Genomic DNA, 11,454 nt, shown 5'->3' on the forward strand with positions numbered 1-11,454 from the left:
GAAGGTGTGAGCTTGTGAGCCCCCACAGAAAATGGGGCCTCTCCCCAAACCTGCATGAGTGTGGGGGTAAAAGGCAACTAGTCACCTGACCAGGTGGCTGAGAATGTCCAACATGACAGGTGTGCGGGGCATTGTAGCGTGTCTCCCCCCACCCCTGCCCCCGGGAGACACCTGGCCAGCACCTCGGTTCCTGCCCTACTGAGAAGGGGGGGGGGGGGCACATCCAGGAGTGTTAGCTCCATGTGTTCTTGTGTCTGCTGAGCTTGCCTGCACGTTTCTCCGTATCCCTCCACAACCCGGCCTCCAGTGGGCCTTTGGACACGGTGTAGAAGACTGTAAGAGCCCATCTGCACACAGAGGCAGCAGGTGCAGCACCACTTTCCCAAGTCCCTAACCTGCCTCGCCCCAGTGCTGGCTGCTGTAACCTGGAGCTAATCACGATCATACCCAGTACATAAGGCTGGCAGGCGGAATCAAGGAAATGGCTTCCTCTGTTTACTAGGCTGAACCAGTAGGGATCATTTATGAAAAGAATAGAGATTTATTTGGCCTCTCAGATGCAGCGGGGGAGGGGAGGTGGCATGTGGAAGGACAAAAGAGGGTAAAAAGGACAGGGCCATGCCCACTTTTATACTAAAGCCACTCTTGTGATAACCTACTCTGGAGATAAGGACATTAATCCTTTAGGAAGGGCGGAGCCCTTGTGACCTAATCCCTTGTTAGTTGGATACCCAAAGAGATTTTCCTACAATGTTCCAGGTTATGAAAAACTGCTCATTGGACAGGATGAGTAAAAGGAAACGTAAGCTATGAAGTCTCCTGTTCGCTTAGGGCCAGAAAAATTGTATACCATGTACATCAAAACTACACAAACTGAAAAAATAAAATAAAATTGGAAGGGAGCAGGTTAAAAGTTATCATTATGCCTCAAATTAGAATTAAGAGCAATTTTTTCCCTTTATCTTTCTTGGATCTTTCCAACTTTTTAAAAGTGAGTATACATTAAAGAGTTGCTCTGGAAAGGTACTTCAAATATGTACATGGGAATATATGAAATATGTATACATTTGAATATATGAACATATATATTTACTGATAAAATGGTCATATTGTGAACAGTTATGGAAAAAATCTGTTTGGAGGGGGAAAAGATCCTGAGAACCCTACAGTAACATTTTCTAATCTTTCCTTTACATTTTCCTGATTAGTCAGTCTTTCCTGATTCTGTACTAGAAAATCAGCGCATCAGTTTGAAGTGTAGACAGCTTCTTCCCCATAATCATTATTTGTTTTACTATCTAGGAACTACTACCTTTGAAGTATCAAGATCCAAGATATTGGGTTCCTAAAAAAAAAATCTACGGTCAAATAAAGTGATTTGAATGCTCTTAATGATTAGTTCAACTAGGCTAGTGAGCTTTAACCTTCCCAGTGATTTCCTTTTTAGGCTGTAAGGTATGCTAGTGCTTTTCTGATTGCATTACCATAACACTTTTTAAAATATTCTGCAGAATGTATAACTCAGTAGTTGAGCACTTGCCTGACATACAGAGGGCTGTGGGTTTGATCTTTAGCAAAATAAATAAATATCGAAATTCACAGCTCACTGCTATCAGAGTTAACCTCCATATTTGGTACAATGCCTTGATTCGTCTGTGCACAAGGTCATATATTTAATAAAACTTTCTAGCTGGGTGTTGGTGGTTCACGCCTGAAATTCTAGCTACTCTGGAAGCTGAGATCTGAGGTCCAAAGCCAGCCTGGCAGACAAACCCAAGAGACTCCAATCTCTAGTTAACAAGTAAAACACTGGGAGGGTAGATATGACTCAAGTGGTCGAGTACTAGCCTTGAGAGGAAAGGTTAAGCAAGTGCACAAGGCACTGAATTCATTCACACACACACACACACACACACACACACACACACACTTCCTAAGTATCACAGACTTTCCTGCCCATGCTTGTCTGAAACAGCAATCCAATTTTCAGGATTACAGGTGTGAACCATTGGTGCCTAGTGAGATTTATTTATTTATTTATTTATTTATTTAATGTCACTACTGTGGGAACTTAAGGCTTGGGCACTGTCCATTAGGGTTTTTTTTTTTTTTCCTCCCTTTTCTTTTTTGCTCAAGGCTAGTGCTCTTCTGTCTTTTTGCTGGTTAATTGGATAAAAGAGTTTTCCGGACTTCTGTTTGTGCTGGCTTCAAACTCTGATCTTGAGATCTCAGCCTCCCGAAGAGCTCAGATTACAGGCATGAGTCACTGGTGCCTGGTTTATGGCTGTGATTTATAAAGCATATTGTGTACGCTTTTAATTTTTATGTACAATTTTTAGTTTTACATTCATTCCTAATTAGTAAATGTCAGGTCCAGTGTGTCTGTCCTCTGAAATTACTTGTTTTTCTTGGATAAGCCCCACTTTTCACAAACTAGATTTATGGTTTTTAGCCTTGGCTTTTCTTAAAGACAGCATTGTAATAATAATGTGGATTTCTTTTAGGCTTTGAAAATTCTTGTACAGTATTCAAATTCATGGCTAATTTGACAGCAATTTTTTATTGCATTCTCTTTAGTGACCTGCTTTTATAGAGACTTCTAAAAACAATTTCATTTTCATAACTTTAGGGTTTTGCTGTTTTGTTTCATTGTTTTAAGTAATGAACATGTTTTAGAACAAATAAATGTCTCTAAACCTACAACTCAACTGAGTTGTGTCATTTAATTTTTAAAATGCCAGTTATGATCCAGTGAATTTATTTCACTGCAGTAAAATTTACTGCCATGTTAAAAGTTGGAGCGTTAAAGAGCAGCCTTAGCTAGGCATTGGTGGCTCATGCCTATAATCCTAGCTGTTCAGGAGGCTGAGATCTGAGGATTGCAGTTCGAAGCCAGACTGGACAGAAACCTCTTTCCTGCCTATTAGACTCTTATCTCCACTAAACTACCAATAGCCGGAAGTGGAGATGTGGCTCATGTGGTAGAGTGCTGGCCTTGAACAAAAGAAGCTAAAGGACAGTGCCCAGGTCCCCAGGCCCTGAGTTTAAGCTCCAGGAACAGAAGAAAAAAAAAAAAAAAAGAGTAGCCTAGCCTTCAGGGTGCCCTGGTTACTGTGCCAGTCCCAGGCTGTGAGAGCAGATTAGAGAGTGTCTGCTCATCTGGAGAGCTGTTTAAGAATTGTTAAGGAGCTGAGAATATGGCCTAGTAGGGTGCTTGCCTCGCAAACATGAAGCCCTGGGTTCCATTTCTCAGCACCACATATATAGAAAAAGCCAGAAGTGGCACTGTGGCTCAAGTGGTAGAGTGCTAGCCTTGAGCAAAAAGAAGCCAGGGACAGTGCCCAGACCCCAGGACTGGTGCAAAAAAAAAAAAAAAAGTATTATTTTTTAGCTAAGCACTGGTGGCTACTCAAGAGGCTAAGAATCAAAGGATTGAAGTTCAAAGCCAGCCTGAGTGGAAATGTCTGTGAGACTCCATCTCCAAAATAATTTTTTTAAATGGACTGGGGATACTAGAGACATGGTTGAGGTCCAGCTGAGTAAGCACATGGCCCTGAGTTCAAATCCCAGTATCACCACAAAAAGTAAAAATAAAAAACAGCAAAACAAAGCAAAAGTATTCTGTAAGGCTTCTACTATATTAAAATTTTGTTAGATTATATTTCTGGATCAACCACTAGGGGTTAGAAATCTCATTGCAGTCAAGCTTTGACTATTATAATTTAAGTTTTAAAAATACCTGGCCTGGATCTGAAGCTTTTGAGCTTACATTTAGTACTAATGGCCCATAAAGTTCATGCTACATGCTTAACCAGCCAGCACTGAACCATTTGATTATATCTTTTTTTTATGGACAGAACGAGGAGACTGATTAAATGTCTATGCTAATCTATGTGAACATTTTTCCTGATTCATGACAATAATGGAAGCTTCTAAGAACCCCAGTTTACTTTCTTCATAGACACAGAACTTGAAAGATATTTCATGGAGCCAGAAAATATGACAAGCTAGAATATTTGAGTTGAAATCAAGACCTTCCTTCTCTCTGACAGAAGTTCTCAGATACAAAGGAAGCGACAACAGACACATATGTATTTTCCTGCATTGACAGCTTCATTTGCCCTGGTCCACAGGCCTAGTTCTCAGAAGTGTACCCCCTTTCAAAATGCCTGTTGTTTATGGGTGTAGCCATCCATGCTTATATAATTCAAGCACTTGGGAGAAAGAAGGTCAAGAATTTGAGGCTAGCCTGGCCTACTAGCACATTCTCAGCCAATCTGGGTTACATAGCAAGACTCTATCTCAGAAAACAAAATGAGACAAAACCAAAACAAAACAAAGCCTGTTCTAGGAAAATAGGGCCAATTAAAAGGATGGCTCAACTCTTGCAAAATATCTGAAAATCTCTTCCTGCAATTCACAAAGTATATGTACTTCTGACCCTTTCATGAGGGCACACACAGCCTTCATTTTTTGTAGATGCTAGGTCAGATGTAACACTCCTTATACAGAGGATGAGAGAAACCAATCAATTCTGCAAACAGGGCTGTCTTATTCTATTTTTCTATTGTAACATAATATCTGAGGCCAGGTAATTTATAAAAAAAAATAGAAGTTTATTTGGGCTATGGTTCTGGAGATTGAGAAATTCAAGAACATGAAGCTGGTATTGGCTTAGCAGCTGGTGAGGACCTCATACTTTAATACTGTAGAGGGCATCATGAAACACCATAGAGGGAGAGCAAGTTAGCTGAGTCTCTCTGTCTCTCTGTCTCTGTCTCTGTCTCTGTCTCTGTCTCTGTCTCTGTCTCTCTCTCTCTCTCTCTCACACACACACACACACACACACACACACACACACACACACACACACACACACACACAGTATTGGGGCTTGAACTCAGGCCCAAGTGCTGTCCCTGAGTTTTTTTCACTCAAGGCTAGTGTTCTACCACAGCACTACTTTCTGTTTTCTGGTGGTTAATTGGACATAAGAGTCTCACGTACTTTCCTGTCTGGGCTGGCTTCAAACAGCAATTCTCAGATCTCAGCCTCCTAGGTAGCTAGGATTACAGGCATGAGCCACCAGCACCTGGCTAATTTTCTCTTCTTATAAAGTTGACAATACTGTCATAGAAGACCCATCCTCATGACCTTATATTCCTACTTCCCAAATGTTTTACCTCCAAATGCTCACCCTTCTTCCCTCCCTCCCTCCCTCCCTTCCTTTTTTTTCTTCCCTCCCTTGCCTTCCTTTCCCTTCCCTTTCTCCCTCCTTCCTTCCTTCTTCCCTCCTTCTCTCTCTCTCCCTCTATGCTATCTCTGTGCTCCTTTTTTTCCTGTGTTTTTCTTCTCATTCTCCTTTTTTTTTAAATTCCTTTTTCTTTTCAGTGCCAGGCCTGGGACTCAAACTCAGGGCTTGTGTATGGTCATTGAGCTGTTTTGCTTAAGGCAAGTGCTCTACTACTTGAGCCACAGTTCCACTTTTGGCTTTTGGGGGCTTAATTGAAGATAAAAGTCTTATGGACTTTCCTGTCTGGGCTGGTTTTGAACCAAGATTCTCAGATCTCAGCCACCTAAGTAGATAAGGTTATATACATGAGCCACCAGTGCACAGCTCCAGCTCTCTTTCTTTATTTGAGATAGGATCTCTCTATCTAGATCAAGCTGGTCTGGAACTTAATCCTCCTGCTTCAGCCTATGGAATACTGCAATTACAGGCATGTATCACCATGCCTGGCTTTCCAAATGCTATTAACAATAAATCTGGGAATTAACTTTCCAATGCACAAAAATTTAATGGATATATTCAAAGTATAGCAGGGCTTAATGAGGGTGTATATCGTTCTCAAACCTTATCTTATTGATATGAAGAGAGTGACCTGCCTCCCAGGACCAATTAATTCATACTTGCCAGACTCACCTAAGATTTGTGAGTGAATAGAATGTCTGCTCACAATGGGGTCATTCATTTCCAGTGACCTAGTATATTTGTGTATGTTCTCCAGGAGCCCACTGTTAAATCCACTGCTAAATCTGGGGTTCCTCCCATGCTAGTAAGCAGAAGTAGACAATATACCCATGGTGCTTTTTATTGGAGTTTATTGGAGAGGAGTCTCATGACATTTCCTGACCCAGCTGGCTTTGAACTGTGATCCTCATCTCAATTTCCTGAGTAGCAGAAGTTGTAGTAGTCACAGAAATGAGAAATTTGAACCTAGACCAACATGGTGAAGATGAAGGCGGTGATCAGGAGGCTGCTTCTATAAGCCAAAATATGCCCAGTACTACAGCAGCCCCCAGAACCTAGAGAACAGGCCTGGAATAGCTTCTTCCTCTTTTTCCTCAGAAGGAAGCAACTCTGCTGTTACCTTGACCTTAGACTTTCAACCTCCAGTACTGTGAGACAATACATTGTCCAAGCCATTCGGTTTTATGGTATTTTGTTAAAGCAGCCCTAGCAAACTAATACAGATGCTTTTCAGGACTATTTCACATTGTGAAATTCCCTCACAACCCTGTCTAGTGTGGAAAGTACTTGTAATCTTGATCTAAGTCTTTGTTTCTTAGCCAGTACTGGAAACTCCTCAAATTTTGGTTGTTAGGTTTCTTTTCTGAATCCAAGATCTTTCTTCTGATGCGTTAAGACTATGTATTATATCTCCATTCTTAGTCACACTTCATTTCCATTGCACAGTGTGTCCCTGTTGTCCTGCCAAACATTTATACACAGTCCCTAGACGATTCTCCATTTTAGAGACTAGAAAAATCATCTGGAACGGCCACTGATTTTCTGTTAATTCATCCATCTTTCTTCTTAGTGCATACTGTAGGCTCTGAGCTCTGCAGACAGGAGCTTGATTTTACTCTGGTAACACTCCCAGCTTCTAGGACATAGGCATTTCCTTGCTACCAGTTCAGAAGTAGAGAGGGTGTCCTGAGCCAGTCTTCTTCACTCACTCAGTCGTTAATACCTGTTTTTTCAGCACCTACTGTGAACAAAATACTGTCTGTAGTCTGGGAATCTATCAGTAGAACAAATAGAAAAAAAAATCCCTTACATAGCTGGGAAAAAGCAGTATGTACTTTAGTAAATACACTAAGCAAAGCAGAGGGATTGAGAGTGCCAAGGCTCTTCAGGTATTGCTGTTGTAAGTGGGGTGTCCTGCCCATGTTGATGGCTCACACCTGTAACCCTAGCATCTCAGAATGCTGAGATCTGAGGATTCTGGGTTGAAGCCAGCCCAGGCAGCTGTTCCATTAGCCATGAAGAATATCATGGTTGCTTCTAAGTTTTGACAATCATGAATAAAGCTGCACATGTAAGTACCCAGGTGTTTGTATGGGCTTAAGTTTTCAATTCCTTTGGGCAAATAACACAGTGCACAACTGTTGGATTGTGTGGTAAGAATATATTTGTTTTAATTTTTGTTGCTGTTGGTGGTGGTTTTAAAAATGAAAACAAAACAAGCTGAGCATTGGTATCTTATGACTGTAATCTTAGTTACTCAGAAGACTGAGATCTCAGGATTGCAGTTCAATGCCAGCTCAGGAAGGAAAGCCCATGAGATTCTTACCTCCAATTAACCACCAAATTTCCAGAAGTAGAGCTGTGGCTGAAGTGGTAGAATGCTATCCTTGAGCAAAAAAAAACCTCAGGGATAGTGCCCAGGCCCTGAGTTCAAGTCCCAGGACTGGCACTTGCACACTGCAAAACTGTCTTCCAAAATGGCTGTATCATTTTGCATTTCCAGTAGCAATGAACGAAAGTTTTGCTCCATATTCTCACCATCATTTGATGTCAATAATCTGGATTGTGGCCATTCAGATAGTAACACCTTTTTATATGTTTATCTGCCATCTGTATATTTGCTTTGGTATTAAGGTCTTTGGACCATTTTCAGATTAGGTTGTTTGTTTTCTGATTGTTGAGTTTTATGAGTTCTTTTAGATATTGTAAATAATATTCTTTTATCAAATGTTTCTTTTGTAAATATTTCCCCTTAATCTGTGGTTTCTTTTCTCATTCTCTTGATAGTGCCCTTTGTAATGCAGAAGTTTTAGATTTTAATGAAGTATAATTTTTCAATTATTTCTTTTATAGATCATGCCTATGGTGCTCTAGCTGAAAAACATCACCATACCTTTGCCATCTAAGTTGTCTTCTATGTTATCTCCAAGTTTTAAAGCTTTAGGTCCATGAGCTCTACTGAGTTAATTTTTGGGAAGGTTGTAGGTAGGATCAGGTCAAGATACATTTTCTTTTACATGTGGATGTCCAATTGTTCCAGAGTCATCTGAAAACCTATTCACAATTCTACCAGAGCTAGTCTACTGACCTCACTGCTGACTGCTACTGGTCTACTCTACTGACCTGTCTCTCCCATCTCATTGAATTGATCTCTTTGCAAATTGAAAACTTCTTAGAGCATTGTGTAAAAAGCAGAGCCTGAAATTGCTAGCCCCACAAACCCATGCAACCGAGAGTAGTTTATAAACTATATTCTATGAAGTTGAGAGTAGATATTAAAAGACTTCCTTAGGATCAGGAAAGCCTCCTATTTCAATTTTAAGATTAGTCTGTCTGAATTAACCAATTACAATGCACCTGTTTTGTAAAAGGAAGGGGTGCTTTCTAGCAAGAGACCATCTGGCTGGCTTCTTCCCTGAGTAGTAATACATTGGTATTACTGCTCTCATCTGAAGTGGTAGAGCACTTGCTGGGCAGGCTTGAGGCCCTGAATTCAAATTCCACTACTGCCAAAGTAAGTAAATAAAATACAAAAAGAAGCTAGGTGTGGCTTTTCACATCTGTAATCCCAGTGCTGGGGATGGTGAGGCAAAGGATCATCAGTTCTAGGCCAGAGTTGCATAGTAAACATAATGAGACCCTACCAGAAAGGAAGAGGGGGCTGGTGAGAAGGAGAGAAGAGAGGGGAGAAAAGAAAGAGGAGGAGGAGGAAGCGCAGGAAGAGAGAAGAGGGAAGAAAGGGAAGGGAAATAAAGCCTTAAAGTTTTATCTAAACAATTCATAGACCTCTGAGAATATACTTTAGACTCCATTCTGAAAAACAATTCAATTAGAGAAGGGCTTTGTTTGAAAACTGGGGCTGTTTATATATACAGAATGCTCAAGCAGGAAACGTGGTTGCAGATTCAAAGGCAGATTGATGAATGTAGAAGGCCAACAGAGGTAGTCAGTGGGCTGTTCTCAGGGTTTGGTGCTAGACAAGGGTAGCTAGTTATCCTGTCTCTATTCGCTGCACTGATATTTCTGCTTATGACTCCATCATGGGGAACAGAACACCCCCTATTCGCATTATGGAGAAAGGGAGACAGAATGTTACTCAGCAACTTCCCTAGACTTCATTTGGAATCCACGAGCCCTCCCTGCCAATGGATCATTTCTAGGTAAACAGACTTGTGCTTTCCTCTTACAAGGAGACTTGGAGCAGATCCTGCAAGGCACAGCCCACGCCTTTCCAATTAGCACACTGCTAGTTTGTGTCTTGAACGAAAACTACCAGGGGCCTTTGTGTGCTGTGGGCGGTGGCAAAAGCTTTCCCAGTTTTTTTTTTTTGGTCATCATTCATTGCTGTCAGAGGTGTCCCACCTCCAGCCTGCATGCAGTCTGTGCTAGGAACCAGAGAGCACCCACCGCCCTCCGCAGGCACTTCCACTCCCTCCTGGCTCGGGACACAGACTGGGCCCGGGCCAGGCCCGGGCTGGGCTGCCTCCCAGCAACCGGAGAGAACGCCTGCTGTTCCCAGGCAAATTCTGATTCCGGGAGAACATTCAATCTGCAATTCTTCCGAGGCACCTCGGAGCCCAGCAAGGACATGCAATCTCTTACTCTTCTTGGCAAAGGCCTGCTCGTCCTTTAGGAAGGACGGTGCCTGGCTGGAGGAGAGAAAGCTCTGCAGCTCAGGCTGGCGGCTGCCCGCGGGGATTTGCCGACCCTGCCTTTACCTGTCGGCCCCACCCACTTGCGGTGGGTACGGATGTCAGCGCATGCGCTACCAGTGAGGCCAGCCAGGCTGCTGTGGCCTTCATCTCCCCAACCTGTGTCTGGCCCTTTATCTTCTTCCTGAATCCTGGATGGCTCATCCCAGGGAGCAGCTTCTCATTAAATCCAAATCCTCTCTCCCTTCTTCAAGAGCCAGCTGAAATGAACCTTTGGGGAAGCTTTCTATGATTACCACTGGATAGAAGACTTTTTTCTTTTTCAATACCAATTACCATGGTTTTCTGGATCCTTCTTCAAACACAAACAACTTCCTACTTGTATTACGGCTATTGGATGTACATTCCTTATCTCGTCTGTCAGGAAATAAAGTAGAACACAAGGTCAAGTCTGATAGATGGTGTTTTCCTCACAAGGTACTACGCATTGTTGGGGCTTAATATTTGTGGAGCGAATAGTCAGAAGTATTGTACCATGATTCACAAAATACTGGGTCCTTCACAAGTTTCGCTACAGAAGCTGCACCTAAGCAGGATTTCCCTGGGAGCCCCTGATATTGCAGGATAGAGCCAACAGACCCTTGATCCAGCAGTAAGACTACAGCGTTCAGATTGCCTAGTGCTTAGGCTACAACCAGTTAACTAGTGTAAACATCAGCCCCGCCTGGAAGACAGGCAGCACTCCAGCCCATGACGAGGGCACTGTGTACAGGTGCAGGTTGCAGTGCTAAGATGTATATGTTGAAGGGAATGAGAGAGGCTACAGAAGCTAGATGTCGCAAAGAGCTGAAAAAACACATTGATCATTTAGCTTTTCATCTATTACTTGTGTGTACTTTACCTGGAGCAAAGGAGCACTAGTCTGAAGTCAGAGGACTTGAGTTCTAATGCTGACACCTTAGCTCAAGTCATGAGCAAATCACTTTGTCTAATCCCAGTTATTTCATCCACCCAATCAGGATGGTAGGTAGTGGAGGATATAGTGAGATACATACATAAGAGCATTTATAGGAGATAGAGAAAGTCTGAACGTGGGGCTGGGAATATGGCCTAGTGGCAAGAGTGCTTGCCTCGTATACATGAGGCCCTGGGTTCGATTCCTCAGCACCACATATACAGAAAATGGCCAGAAGTGGCACTGTGGCTCAAGTGGCAGAGTGCTAGCCTTGAGCAAAAAGAAGCCAGGGACAGTGCTCAGGCCCTGAGTTTATGGCCCAGGACTGGCAAAAAAAAAAAAAAAAAAAAAAAAAAGAGAAAGTCTGAATGAGCAAATGAATGAATGAATAAAGAGGTCAAAAGGAAATCTTTTTTTTTTTTTTTTTTTTTTTTTACCTGTGAGGCTTCCTGTGGGGGTGGGTTGGGGAAGGTTATTTTCTTGTTGTGCTTTAACAGGCTATGTTAGTTCTAGATCAAGCCTTGAAAGTGAGAAAGAATTGGGATAACAAACAGTTATAGCCAATGTTAACCTAGGACTACAATGTCTAATGCTCC

This window comes from Perognathus longimembris, chromosome 4 (assembly GCF_023159225.1).
Source record: "Perognathus longimembris pacificus isolate PPM17 chromosome 4, ASM2315922v1, whole genome shotgun sequence".
Lineage (NCBI taxonomy): Eukaryota > Metazoa > Chordata > Mammalia > Rodentia > Heteromyidae > Perognathus > Perognathus longimembris.